The sequence below is a fragment of the Drosophila montana genome, unplaced genomic scaffold (genome assembly GCF_035044405.1).
Source record: "Drosophila montana isolate Dmon_TW-CO22-7 unplaced genomic scaffold, ASM3504440v1 contig_3846_1, whole genome shotgun sequence".
NCBI lineage: Eukaryota > Metazoa > Arthropoda > Insecta > Diptera > Drosophilidae > Drosophila > Drosophila montana.
Window position 1 is genome coordinate 497,511 of NW_026998718.1, and position 15,486 is coordinate 512,996.

Genomic DNA, 15,486 nt, shown 5'->3' on the forward strand with positions numbered 1-15,486 from the left:
ATATGTGTGTGCGTCTGCGTTAATTTATGCCTCGTGTTTTCACATTTGGTCGCGCACGCTTCCGGTTCCTCTCTCTCTCCCTTTCTCTCCATATGCACTGGGCAAACAATTAGCCAAAGGTTCGGGTCGTTCTGTCTGCCTGCCCGGATCTGGGTCTAAGTTTGGCTAGCTCATGAGACGAGCACGTCAATAGCTGTGTGCAATTTGTCAGCACCAAGCTAATTGGTATTGCCCAAAATTATCTGCCTGCTGTTTGACTAATGCTCTTTGGCCAACTTCCGTTTGTCTCGGGGGAGGTATCGGTGGCCCAACAGGTAGCCCGGGTACTTTATTTGCCGCATTCCAAACAGTTGACTCAGACAGGAGTACATATCATTTTGGTCCTGCATACCAAACTTTTCTTTCAGATATGCATGACATGATACTTGACATGATACTTTGAGGTAAAATGAAAACGGAAATCGCATATTTCAGTATTTCATAGATTATAATGCTGCAAGGGTTAGAGATGGACGCGAGCCGGGTTTTAAAGGTACGGCAGAACACAAGCACGAACACGAAATTAACTAACCCGAAGAAAAACACGACTCGTGCGAATCTCTAGTTATTTAAATGTTGAGGGCGAGCTTGGGTCCGTAAAGCTGGTTTTCCACATCCAGATTTAGGTCCAATCCTGGCTTTCTTACATATTTTTAAGTGATTTGTACAATTTTTAAAATTAGCCTTGAAAACAATGCGCATTTATAAGAACTTTATTGAACTTCCTTCATTTTGTAAGTCTTCCTCTTGCATGACTTTGCACTTTGAAGCGTTCAATTTGCTTATGCGAAATTAACCACAAAACTGCGATAAGCACGCGCCTTTTTCTCACACGGCTATTCAAATTAAAATTAGCATAATACCAGACGAAGCCAATGTAATTTTCCATGGAAAATATAACAAATGGCCAGCCGTATTTTTCCCTATTTCATTATTTTTCATTGTAGGGCTTAAGTGAACCGCTGCGAAATTTATTGATTTAAACTTTTAGCTGCTCGTACATTCGACATTTTGTTATTCAAACAAGCCCCCAGCGCCTCCGAACGACGACTATTAACGGCTGCCACTTGATGATACTTCATTGTTACAGCAACTCAGCCATGAGGAGGACGCATCTGCATCTTGTCTTGGACTAGCACGGCGATTATTTGTTGACGCTTGACTGTCTGGCTGGCATGTAAATCTACTTTTGTATGCAAATTAAGTGACTCAATCAACAATCAACAAAAATTTCATATAAATGTTTGAAAGGGATCGATTGAGTGCTACCCTATGATAAATTGCAGTTACCTCATGTACCTTACTTAAGTTTGAAGATGATTTCATGCTGAACATTGACAATCTTATAAAATTAGTATATAACTATATGTTTTAATATTTTATATGTACATTTTTATAAGATTCTTAGTCAAGTTGATATCACGCATCTCCAAGATTCCCACACATTTTTACACATTTCTTACAGGGTATAGACAGTGTAAAAGAGGAACTTCACAGCCGCCAGCTGCGCTCGGGGACAGTTAAAAATAAAAAATAAAATATCAGCGACCAAGGCATCATAATCATGTGGGTCTTCGTGTGGCTGGGCGACCACAATGGCCCATAGCAGCCCACTTAGCAGCTTCCAATGGTTCGAACAGGCCCGCACACCCGGAGACCCCACAGCATCGATGTATGTGCATATGTGTACATATGTGTATATAATTGAGAGGTGTTTAATCGTGTGTTTCGCTTTTTGTTTTTCTGCACATTCACGACCTATGGCGAGACAAGATTTACCTTTCCTCAACCATTGCCTGTGCTCCACTGTCGATCGCTGTTTGCTCTCAAATTATCATAAGCAAATACGGCCCAAACCATACCCGGGACCCAGACTGAGACAGAGCCTGAGTTTGACTGTTTCGACTTTACGCGCTTCAGACTTCAAGCTAAGTGCTAAAGTTGCTGGCGACGCGACGCGCTGAGAGGCGCTTCTGTTGTGTAGACACTTCAGTTATTACATATTATACATATATTCAAAATTCAAGTGCTACTGGAGAGTAGTTTTTTTTCTGCTTCTTATTTTGGCTGGCATTCTTCAACATCATTCACAGTCTCTGGGAGCGAAAGAATCTGCATGAATTTATATCTACATAACTGTGTATTTATATTTTTTCGACAATATATTTGTTTGTTTACCTTCGCTGCTCATTGAGCCGGCACTTGGCCGGTGTTGTTGTTGTTGAATGATTCGAAATGTGCGTGTTAAAGGTATGTGTAACAACAAGATCGTTCGTCGATTTGAATGTGATCAACAGCTTGCCTAATCAGCATGCTAGTCATGAGTTTGCCATTCCTGTTTTAATTATTAAAACAATTCATTAATATGCATTTTTTTGGTCTAAAGTTCAATGGCCACGCGCTGTGAGCGTTGACATCAAAGCCAAGTCAACAGATTGCCGACAAAGAGCCCAAACAAAGGGCCAAGCCAAGCAAGAAAATCAGACCCAAACTCTGAGTCTGAATCTAAATCTAAATCCATATCCGAATCCGAGCCAAGTCGAAGTCCAAGTCCAGTAGTCAAGAAATCATTTCGCCTGATAAAAACATCCATTATGCGTAACAATTTGACGGCTTCTCTGGCTACCTTATTTTTTCGACATTGTGTCGGCATTTTGGCTTTGATTGAGTAGCTGACCGTCTAGCCGCGGGGTAATTGTTGTCGCACAATCTCTCTGTCTCAGTCACTGTCTCTGTCTCTTTCCTTGGTCCATGAGTGCGCAATTACAATGCTCGAAGTCTGATAAAAGAACGAAACGTCGAGCAAACCTTCTAAAAACATGTTTGACGTCAAATAGGAAATGCCTTAATCTCTTACAGCACAACGTCACAACACAGCCGACGCCATCCATCCCGATGCCATACCGATGCCATCTCCTGCCCCAACTGCCCAAGTTCTCCATTATCTTGACTGGTGTTGGACATTTGTTTGAGCTGGCCAATGCCTTTGGGTGTACACGAGCAGTTGTATTCATTTGCCCAGCCAGCACGTCTTTTACTCTTATTTGACTAGCTCGCTGTTCCATGTGTATATCTCGTTTTTTTATTATTTCGTTTTTCGTTTTTCGTTTTTTTTTTTAATGTGTACTTATGGCACTAGTCACTAGTTGACACTTGTTGCCTCAGTGCCCGCTGCTGTGGCTGTTGTTGATTGCTTTAATGGCGTCAAGACTTTCGCTTTTATGGAGCACTTACTTCCACGAACCGTATCTGTGTGCATTAGCTGGAACCTGATTCTCAACCAAAAATTTTTGTATTATGTCTAAATAAATATTTTAGAGGAATTATTTCAAGAAAATGCATAACCATATACAAATATTAATATCTGTGGCAAGAAAAGTTGGGTAGTATATTGTTATTCGCAAATTTTGCTAGAATTCCTTTTCGATTACTTAAATTCTGGACTATACTGTCTATTTAACGTTAGGGCTTACGTTAAACGGTTATTATTCAAAATATGGAAGGCTATGTTTATGCTAGCAGTAGCATAGTTTCTTTAAACCAAATCTTTATTGTTGGCATTCAACAGCAAACAATCTTAATCTGCTAAGAAACTAGACAAGAATCTGGCGACACAAGACGAAGAAAGCCTAGAAGCCACCGATACCAACCAGCCCAGACTCACGAGCATATAGAAGTCGACAAATAATAACATGTTACCACTCGAGAGTCATAGACCATAGGATACCCAGTAAATTGCTTTCTAAATTAAACGCTGAACAGATTTGTTTTGTATGTCCAGAGTTTTCTTAAATAGTAAGTTGCCTGCTTCTAAGGAGGGTGATATTATATCTCGAGGCAATGAAAGATACAGTTAATTGATTTTGCTTATAATTCTCAAACGGTTTAGCCTTGATGTTGCAATCAAAGCGTTCATGCTATAGAGAATTACTCTGCCAATGGATGGTTTGCACCAGTCGTAAGTTCCATTTTATAGTCTGCATATTAGTTCCTTAACTCTTATATATACCCTGCTTTTAAATAGTTTACGGGGTATAACAAATATGGCGCAAAGTCAACAGGCGCACGGCCATTATTCGAAGCGAGAACAATTTGTGCCACCACTGCAATCGGTCTTTGTCTAACTAACGCGAGAGTCTCCTGTTCAGAATCTCATGTAAGGCGTCAAAAGCTTAAATATTTACAATTAGCCCAAAAGAAAAACACACACAAACACACACAACCACGCACTGGAAAACACAATCAGGCAAGAAGTTAAACGAGATAGAGCGAAAGCATAAAAATATTTGTTAAAAAGCAAATAAATTGCGGGAGATAAAGATCTAATTTTGATTAAAATTTAAGCTTTTTCACAACCTGAGCAGCTACCGGGCAAAAGCGACCAGGTACACAAGAGAGAGAGAGAGAGAGAGAAGCGAGAAACGATCTCAGCTAAGTTAAACAGACTCAAAGAAGAAATTATAAGATGTCGCATTGGGAATTTATGTTTGGCTTTTTCGTTGACAACGCACACAAAGACAAGAGACAAGAGACAACGGTTGAAACATTTAATAAATTAACCTCTGGGACACGCTCTTCCTTATCGCTATCTGTGGCTCTGGAGAGCGAAGTCGCACAGCATGTTGTTTTATTTTATTTAGGTTTTTTTTTTGTATAATTTTCATAGACTTTTAGTTGCTATATATGGCAAACAATACGGTACTTTTAACACCAAAAACAGGGCCGCTCGAACAAAGGCCAAGACAGCACAGAAGCGACAGACGCGTAGCTGCCGTTCGAGCAGCAGCTGGCCTTTAGCTACAGATACATGTTTACTAGCTGGAGATACATTTCAGCTACGGACACAGATATAGATACAGATACAGATACAGATGCAGAGGAAACACATTTGCATATGAATGTGGCAATGATTACAAATTTCGCTCGTAAAAATGTTTCGTTTGTTTTTAGTTTTACCTTTTTTTCGGAGGCATAATTAACTATGGATCGATTCCGTATGCGTTGCGGTTGCGGCAATTTACAGGCTTGTTGTTGTAACTGATTGCGAGATACGATCTTGTATCGGTTTTTATGTATATAAATATATATAAATATATTTACGTATGTCGGGGAGTACCCTGTACGCATGCCTAGTGCCTGATGTCTGTTAAATGAGCAGCCGCACAATGTCAATGGACTTTGGTGGGAAAGTGTTGAGTCGTTTGCATTATGCAGATTAAGCTATTTTTTATTGAATGAACTAAAGCTGAAACCGAACCTTTCACAGCCAATTAAAAGCGGCTAACAAGATCGAGCTGTTCCCAGATAAGCAACAAGCTTACTGCATAGTTAATAGATTAGCCACGCATGATTCCCAGCTTCACCTTCGGATCACGCCCACTGAGGGACCAGCACAGGATCACACGCACCTCAGCTGATTCCGTGTATTTGTGATCTACAGCAACGATCCTACCAGCCTCCCGTCGCAGTCTCGTTCCTCGTTCCTCGTTTTGTGTTTATTATGGCGCGTTTCGTTAATTTCTTGGCGCCATCATCATCGTCTCCGTCTCCGTCCCAGGCATCTCTCGCTCCTTTGCTGCGTCATAAAATTAAAACTCTTCACTCCATCATTTTTCGTGTGCGAGTGCAACATTTGACAGGTAAACGTCTGGGAAAAAAAAATAACTTACCGACTGACCGCCCGGTTATCGCAGCCGCGCCCTGCTGCCTGAATCTTTGCATACACGGCCTAAAGAATTCTAAATGCTCTCGAAAAGCAGCTAAACAAATAGATGCTTCCACTTTTATCATTACAAATTTGAAACAAATAAAAATGAAAATGTTACTGATATTATATATTATATATATATATATTATATATAAGAATACAAAAATACAGAATAAATTGTTCGACATAAATGTCATATTTAAGGAGTAAGAGCTTGCTTATAAGTATATATATTTTTTCTTATATTTTCTTCATTATTTTGTTGAAGGGTATGTAGAAATCGGAGTCACAATAAAATTAGTTTTATAATAAATTAAAAAAATATTTTTTCTCAGCCTTTTGTGTGTTGCTGTTGATGTGCAGTTAGCCATATTTTTGACAGATTTATTAGGCAATATTAATTTTTTATATGCGCCGAAGAATGTGGCATGGGAGCTGCCATTATCACCTGCACGCTTCGAGGTGGAACCCTGTCCGTCCTGCCCGTGTCTGCTGTAGGTCAGAAACATACGCCCAAATAGCATTAAGTCAATGTTTGTCCAAGCAGTACAAGTAAAGTGCAGTTTAGCATATCAGAGAGCAGCACATACTACCATCCAGATATTCAGTTATCCAGATCCCGAAGAGAGCGATTCTTTCATTTTAGTCGCAGTTTATTTGCCTTTGTTGAGCGGTGGGTCGAACGTGTGAAAATGCATTTGCATATTCAATCAGCGGCACAATAAATACGACTATACGAATGCTACATACGAATTCATATAGAGTCGTTAAACAACATTTACATACGAAAATAACAAAATATTCAACAGCGGCCGCAGACGAATTGACTGGCAGCATTCGGATCGTTCGACAATTTCAGCCCGTGACTTTTGCATTCAAATTGAAAGTGTCAATACTTGGAAGCGCTTCTGGAGACGCAGCGACCCATAAACTTGAAGCCAAAATTCAAAACACAAACTCAAAGCAAAACGAGAAAAAGCTAAGAAAAAACAAAAGTGCTCAAGGCAGGAATACCAGATTGATAGATACCCAGTATCCAGCAACGAGGGCCATAACAAACATTTGTCCTCCAATACATACATCCATACACACTAACATGCACGCTGTTCTCTTCCTTTCATGAGCCTCACAGTATAGGAAATGCATTCTTAAGAAACATCGATGCTTATAGTCCGATCTTAATGAGATTTTCGGGGCTTAAATAGCGCACTCAACTGTGTGCATATGCTAAAGCGCACCTTAAATTAATAATATGTTGTTATATTTCAAAGGAGATTGGAGGTAGGTATCCAGAAAGTGTTATATACTTTAGGTCTGTAATAATATACAAGAATCTACACAACAACTGTATGAAAATATTCTAAATATCCTTCAAAATATTTATCGAAAATTAAAAAAAATTTTAAAATAGTGTCCTATATAAAAATGGTTGTTTGACTGGCTTTTGAACCATATACGATAAAAGATATTTGTATGTTCAAGATAGATATGTCTAAACTTATAATACACACATTTTCACAATACTGTTATACCCTGTCTTGTCCATTTTTAAAAATAACAGGGTATAAGAAAACAAATTAAAACTAATGCTCTTATGTGCGATCTGTTAATAGTCACAATGACTAGGCAAAGGCGGCGAAAAATATTTGCGTGGGTAGGTGGAATATTTTCATATCATGCTTTTGGTCTATTTTCGAACCAAATTTGTACTAAAATTAACAGGTTGTCCAATTTGGCAAGTCCAACTAAAAATACGCCTGCTTCTGGTCTTAAAATTTACATTATGCGGCGGCTCGAGCTTATCTATGCCGAGTGTCTCTGTTGTTGGAAACGTGGCGCCACACTTTGCCGCACAGTTGACATTTCTGGGCACACGCTGAAGCGCTTCTCCACCTCCCCCTCCTCGTTGCTGCGCTTGTGGCAGTTGCACTCACTTTCGGTTTCCGCTCTCATTGCAGATAAGCGCCAATCAGAGCGAGCTGCCAGTTGCCAGTTGCAGTTGCAGCTGCAGGGGCACGGAGACTTATCATGCGGCATGTCCCGTGCCGCGCTCTAATGCAAAACTATAAAAACAAATTATGAGCGATACGCTAAATCAACGAAGTGCATTTAGGCGCTGCCCGCCTCGGGGGCAGCAACAATCGACAACCGAATCTTTTTGGGAGGTACGTGGCACATTCGACTTAATGAAAATGTTGGCACCACAAGTCAAGTGTTTCGAGGCGCAGCCAAGCGCATCCACACACACTCGCACACACACGCATTTCCACACACACTCAAGCTGCCGCCGCTTGCAGCACGCAAGTGAAAAATGTTGGCGCCAGGCGCCACTAAAAAATCTTATGAATGAAGTAGACACATTTTTTTGTGGCTGCTGTGTGTTGTACGTGTGTATGCCCCCCGCTTGCCCCGTTTGCCACCAGCCCACACTGCCTTTATTTGTTTGGTGTGCGGCTGAAGCGTTGAACGGAATCGCGTTTGAAGTGCGTAGACACCACTCTGGGTCTCTTGGTGTCTCCGCCTGTCTTCTGCTATTATAATAATTTTCTTAGAAAGTTCTGGCATTTATTAAGTTATTAAAATTAAATTAGAGGCTACTTAACAGAATTCCACAGATTCTTTGCTAATTATTATATTCGTTTCCCTTAAAACTCCAGATAAGCTTACCAAATATTCAAGAAAAGTGGAAATCAAGGATAGAAGGAGGGGCAATAAAAGGGACAATCCTTCGCTTAGGTTTTAATCAAGAAATTAAATCTGAACATTGTTTTATTTTTAAATACATCCCAAAATAAAAAAATAAACAAAAAAGCTTGATTTTCGGGTATACTTATACAACTTCATATTGTTCCGTTTGTTTAGCTATGTGACATTTTGATCCGATGCGGCCGATTCCGACAAATGTTCCGCCTGCAAAAAAAAGTAGAACATATGCATATCATAAATGACCATTGTTGATATGAGCTGAATATACATAAGTATATACCTTAAAGAGTCGTAAGGATCTTCTACTAGGTATCCATTTCGTGACTGATGTGTATTACTTTCTGCAATGGTATAAGAATTTTAAGTAAGCTTCTCGAAAATCAGATTCACTTACCCAAAAATAAGATGTGGCGTGCCTCAGCCTAAGTTGGCTCTTGGTGTGCCTTTTCCAAGGTACGTTCATGTGTAGCTGAAAATAAAAGTTAGATTTAATTAAATTCTCAGAAATCATATTAATATCAATATATCATTGACCTAACCATTTTTTGTCATATATTATATATTAAAGGTTTTTAATTAATTTGTTAGCATACTGCAATAATAAATCTAAGCTTCATACTATATATTTAATAATAATATGCTTCACATAAAGTGCTTGGTGCTAGCCACAGTTGACATGTTTGGTAAAAATTCGTAGTATGCATTTGTGGATAATTATAATTGTTGTCTCACGACAGCCCTTTATCAATTGCATTTATTAGGGACTTTCCAGGCGCAGTTTCGGGCTACCTGTAGACGGAGCAGCAGCAGCAGCCGCAGCTCAAGAAGCGCGCGATCCTTATTAAATCCACGTACTAAGAGCATTAATCACCATTTTCACGCGACGCGCCTGTCGCTCCGTTGGGCCGTGTTAGAGCTCGGATAGGGAAGGGGGCAGGCGAGCGAAAGAGATGAGCCCGAGGCGTCCGCGTTGTGGTGCCTGCGGCGAGTGCTTCCTGGAAAAGTGCAGCGCCTGCGCCGCCGCCGCGTGTTGACTAATGACGCGCATTTAGCAGCGATTAATGCGTTTTATGAGCCACCATAATTTTATGGCACATCAACTGGCCGGTGGCTAGGAAATTCCAGCGAATTTCCCAGCGGCCAGGCCATTGAAGAGACTGAGTCCGAGACGGTGATAGGAAAATGGAAAGCTGCAGTCTGCGGTTTTATTATCCTACCTGTTGTCCGGATGGCACCGGCGTTACGCGTACAATGCCAAGGTACTTGAGATTTTATGGCCATGCACACGCACAGGCTGAGGCACAGGCAGAGGCGGCATCCTCATTGTATGTGTCTATTGAAAAGTATTCAAATGTATTCAGATGCTAATCAAGTGCTTGGGCCGGTTGTGCGCCCTTAGGTTTGAATAGGGCGTTTGTATGACAGCTAATGTCTCGCATAATAGAAATCACCTACTTAAAAATCAAGTGCAAATTGTCCGAGTGCTTGGCGAACCAAACCGAAACCCACTTGAGACTAACTGGCGGACCTGGCTCTCGGCTGAAGTACATATGTCGCCGGGCACGTAATCCTTGTATAATTGAAACAAAATGCAATTTGTTTTTACAGTTTGTCGCAGCCTTTAAGATCCCATTTTGGGTTTGTTTTCATTTCTCAACAAGAGATACGAGTCTGCCGTTTGTTGTTTTCCACAAAGATTTGCTCAAAGGATTTGCCTTTCTTGCAGCGCTCCCTTCGAACTGTCGGAAACTTCTGTGTGGCTCCGGATCTCTTGTAGTACATGTGTGTGCAGTCTCTTTTGGTTTATTTTTACTGCTGCTTAAACAATTTTCGCTTAAATTGTTTGTGGCAAATGGGATTTGGGTTTACCACAAGAGGTTTGGTTAAAGGATAACAATCATTTTGCCATTGTTGACATTTTTTTGGATCATTGTTCAAACGAGGGGGACAATCAAAGGAATGTTGTCATCTGTTTGTCAATCTGTTTACTTTCGTAATGGAGCTGCCCAAAACAGCTGCCAGAGATCCCAGTTTTGATCTAAACAGGAGCGAGTAATATCCATTTAATAAGGCTAAGGATCTGGTATTTCATGAGGGATGTTGCGAAATATCAATGATATATAAGATTTATGACTAATATTTTTTAATAATTAATATAGTTAAATTAAACTCTTATTAAAAAAAGTTTTGACCATAAGTGGATTGAGCTTAGATGAAGATCTATCATAAATAAATTTATGCAGCAATTATTTTGTGTGTCGATTATTTTTAGTTCATGACGTTTGTTTCGGTTCCTGTTCAAAATTTAGATAGTTGATACTTTTTAGACAATAAATGGTATGGAAAATTCACAATTTGTTTTAGTTTTATTATTTTCTTTCTATTGAAAATTCTGGAAAATGCTTGGAAAATGTAGATAATTGGCATAAAAGATATCCTTGAACCAATCAAAAAATACCAGTTGATATGTCCAGTTCCCGACCCAGGTTTCGCAAATCCCGAAACCTCAGTTTTGGTTCAAATCTTGAAGAACAATATCTAACTAAAAATGGAGATTAGATTACTGCAATGGCTTGAATCTTTTTTATGTAAGCTTTTTTAATTGAGCCCAAATATGGTCGGTTCGGGTTCTGGCTAGGTTTTTCGTTTAATATCTTTCGATTTTGTAGCAAAGAGTGACTCCAGCAAAGACTATTAAAATTTTTCAATGTAATTAAAATTCTCGCACACATTGGAAGCTGGTAGTTGAAATTTTCCCAGTCCAGGCACTTTTTACCCATGATAATCACGCCCGCTCAGTTTTTTTGGGTAATGCATATTCACATCTATTCGGCATACCACAAACGATTATCTGCATCGAAGCACACTCATCGAAACTCGGCATCGTCCTCTACTTTGGGCACTGACTGGACAGAGACAGCAGCCGAACAATGGAAGCGGTTAAAGTACAAAGCATCGCACTTTATTAACTACTTGAGATTAAGGCTGATAAAGAGATAATCCCCGACGGTCGGCAACTAAACTCAAAGTGCACCGCATACTCCTACAACGCATGGAGAGAGAGAGAGAGATCCAGAGCCAATGCCAGAGCCAGAACCAGGTTGAGGGTACCGGGTACATGTTCCAACATTTCGGTAGCTGTGCCAGTGTAATAAGCATAACAATATCGTTGTCCGCCCAATTGACAAGCCTGGCCGTGGTCTCTGCCGAGGTCGAGGCGGCTGTGTTATCTGGAGCGCTGCCGTGTAAAATGGATCACAGGTACTGCTGCCGCTCAGGTGAGATCAATAGCAGCCAGCCAAAGACATGGATGAGGCTTATCGCTTGTGTTGACGAGACACCGCCTCGGAGAGCATCATCCGAGCCATCCACGCACACACGTCACTGCACTTTCGCTTGGCATCTCGTCTCATCTCATCATTCCGTCAGTCCGTCATCTCGTCATCCCGTCATCGTCATCGCCATCGCCATTTACTCACAACTCGCTATCTGGCGCAGCTGCCTTTGATCAGTGTAGCGTAATTTTAAGCCAAATTGGGCAGCCTTTTGGTTCTGCCGCGTTGCCTCCGGGCATGGGCTCGGGCTCATGCTGGGCTCTATTTGTTGTCTCCTGGTTGCTGTTTGGTGCCAATGTCCGGGGTCCTTTGGCGTTGGGCTGCCGCACTTTCTCAATGCTTTAGTGTGAAGTTGTAACATCTTTTAGTTAGGGTGCTTCTAATTTCTCTTCTGTTTTCTGCTCTTTTGAGGCGTGGAGCTACTGCTGTGTAATGGGATTTGCCATCGATCTATTGTCTCTTCGCATATTTTTTTACAATTTGTTTTTCTCAACATGTTTTGCAGAGCGCAAAATGGAACCCATTTGTGATTTTTTTTTAGCAGTTCGTATTTGTAAGAGTTCTAATGATCTAGGAATAAAGAACAGATTTTTGTAGCATTCATAAGTTAGTTAAGTACGATATTAATTTGATTATGTGTTTTGGGATTTTACCAATCTGTTTTCTAACTATAAATCGCTTTCAGTCAGATGTATCTTAGACTGGACAGAGCTTGACTTGGATCAGCGAACTGCTGAAAATGTTGCCCCAGCTCTTCGTTCGTTTGCGAAAGACCAAATGAGGCATGACAACGCTTCAAGTGTTTATGCAAATGCATTTTAACACCTTGCTGCACAAATATTATCTAACTGCTCACAATAATATTGATAATTTTTATAAATGCCACAAGAGGTGCAATAGGTGGGGAGGGAGTGGAGGATGAGCTGCAGGTGAAGATGGAGAACCACGGCAACAACTAATTTCAATAGACGTAACCGTGGGGCAAACGTGAGGCGTAAATTAATTCTATTGAAGTCGCTTTCAGTTCCATGAAACGGCAGCCGGCAGCCGGGAGCAGAGACAACAGCAACGACATCCAACGGATCGCAACTGAAGCTCTGAGCAAACACATCCATTGGCCGTGCAATGCGGGTAGCTTGGAAAAAAAGTGTTGAATCTGTTGCTGCTGCTGTTTCTGTTTCTGTTTCTGTTGCTCGGTTTGTTTACTTGTTTGCAACTTGGATGACCGAGTCGTGGATGCGGCTGTTGTACGCAGCCGGGCCAAGCTCATTATGCGATCGCGTTAAGCTGTGAAATTTATTGTTTGTCTAGCCATAATAGGGGGGCAACAGCAGCAGCAGCATCAACAGCAGCAGCAGCAGTTAAAGTTACGGGTCTCTAATCTCCGACTATTGACAAAAACTCAATACCAGTAGTTGTTGGCAGTTCGCATTGGCATTTATGAATTATGGAAATGGTAACTACGCTTAGAAGACGCCACTTCATGCTGGTCTGTGCCAGCTTCAGCTTCAGCTTTGGACTCAGACTCGGACTCGGACTCTTCAGGCGAACAAATGTTTTATTAATGAAACGTTGATCATCAGCTCCGTTTGTTTGGTGTGGGCAGCAGCTACGTTGGCGAGTCTCTAAGCGAGACAAATTACCACATTTCAACACATACTCAAAACTGGCGCTGGCCCTGCCCCCTACAGCCCCATGTAAACGGCTGGGGATGTGCCTCAGACAGGGGACTGGCACTGGGTCTCGATCTGGGATCTGGGACTGCGTCTGGGCTTGAACCAAGTGGCCCTTTTGGCGCCCATTGCAATTGTGTGGCATCGCCTGTTGTTGTTGTTGTTGTTTGTGGCTTCTCTCGTTCGGTGGTCATTAATAAAAATGTTTTTGTTGCTTTGGGTTAACTCCCATAAGCCATAAGAAAAACAAACAAATGGACAGGCGATCGTTGGATAGTTGACTGCCTGGACTGGTGGGCCAGGCACATATAACATATATATACACATATGCACAGACCCCTACTTTAGGTCAAATAAGCCAAGTCAGCGACGTGAGCATGAATCAACCTGTCAAAAGTCTCGTTAACGCCAACAGCACCGATTTTCGTTTTCGGCCTTCTTATTTTTCGACAGGGCCATAACGAACATGCCATGAGCTACGGATAGCTTCGAATATGTGAAGAAAACAAAAATTATCGAATGCATTATTAAACAAAATAAGAATAGAAATCTAAATTGTAAATAAATTCCATATGCTCATACTTGAGATTTGAATAAATTTCCTAAATCAAAAACGCGACTCAATTGTTAATTAAATATGTTTACAAACGCCACTTAAAAGTCCTTAAGCTCCAGGCGCCCTGTTCTCCTACAATTGAAGCACGTGAGAATGTTACAGTCGGATGTAACCGACTACATAATACTCTTTCCAAGTCTAATAATAGCTTAAGAGGAGTTCACGAGCTTATTCCAAATTTATGCAAGTATACACGAGCATATATTCCAAGTTTAAAGTGTTTAGCCTAAATAGAGCCGAGGTAGATTGGAGAGCAAGAAAACCAATATACTCATTTCACATTGTGAACGAGTATAAAGGCAAAAAAACAAAAAATCTTGCAAGACCTCTAAACGATGGCTTCAGCCCGAAACCCTAAGGGGCTGCCAAAACCATTGTGCAGCCAAACAAGCAAACACGACAACAACAACAACAATAACAATAAAGGCAGAGAGAGAGAAGAAAAAACAAAAACAAAAGCAGGGGGGGAAAATTTCATTAAATGCCACATTTGAGCAGCCAAAAACTGGCGCCAGGCGCAGCATCAACATCAACATGAGCCACAGCAGCCGCCGCATGGCCGCTTGGCTGCCTGGCCACATACATGTTCATATAATCTCGACAACTGCAACGAGAGCACGAACAAATAAGCAGCAATTTCTTCATGTTGCGAGCAAATTTGGCTGGAATGCGGCGCTGGGCAGGGCAGGGCAGGGCCGAGCAGAGCAGAGCAGGCAATGAAGTGCGCCGTCGCGCTGCTAAACGATCTTGCCACCGCCCGTCCACACCATGCCACACACACAGACACAGCTACGGGCGGAAGGGGGGCGTTCGGCGAGCGGGGCATAACACGGCACACGCACGAACTACGAACTTGCAGCGAAGCCAGTTAGCCAGGGTCCGGACGTGGGGTCTCGGTTTTTGGGCCCTTCACTCGACTCGACTGCTGCTGGGCAGGCGGCAGCCGAGAGCCGACATCCGACAGCCGACAGCCGACTGGCGCTATCGCCGTCTGGGTCTCGGCCAAGTTGTTGTTGCTGCTGCCGGTGCTGCTGCTGCTGGTGCCCACACCGAATTCAGAGGTGCAAATACGTTCAGACCAGTCTCCAATTTGTGCTGGAGGTGATTATTCATGCGCCAAAGCTGTATCCATAGTTGTTAGCTGACCAGCTCATGATACCCATTACCAAGCCAGGCCCGAAAACCAAAAGTTGGATTTTGTTTGGATTAATATTACAATAAAAACAATTTAATTTAGTTTAATCCATGAACAGATACTCAGTGTTAAGACTTAACTTTTAAATCTGAGAATCTTTTTGTGCCACATACCTTGGAGAAGCAATCCTCGCTAGATAGTTCGCATAACTCTCTCTCTCTCTCTCTTTATATTACTGTCCAAATATTAATAAAAGCAGGGTATTCAAGTCTCGT

The 15,486-nt window shown here is 41.5% G+C and overlaps 2 long non-coding RNA genes across 2 annotated transcripts; both read right to left on the reverse strand.

Moving 5' to 3' along the window:
• Positions 1-5,519: 5,519 nt before the first annotated feature.
• LOC135438168 (uncharacterized) lies at positions 5,520-5,892 on the reverse strand. The gene is made up of 2 exons (XR_010437860.1): positions 5,709-5,892; positions 5,520-5,614 (listed from the first exon to the last, which is right to left on the reverse strand). It is a non-coding gene; the product is annotated as an uncharacterized LOC135438168 (long non-coding RNA).
• A 2,668-nt stretch (positions 5,893-8,560) lies between these two features.
• Positions 8,561-8,926, reverse strand: LOC135438173 (uncharacterized). Its single transcript, XR_010437861.1, has 3 exons — positions 8,847-8,926; positions 8,733-8,793; positions 8,561-8,656 (listed from the first exon to the last, which is right to left on the reverse strand). It is a non-coding gene; the product is annotated as an uncharacterized LOC135438173 (long non-coding RNA).
• Between the last annotated feature and the right edge of the window lie 6,560 nt (positions 8,927-15,486).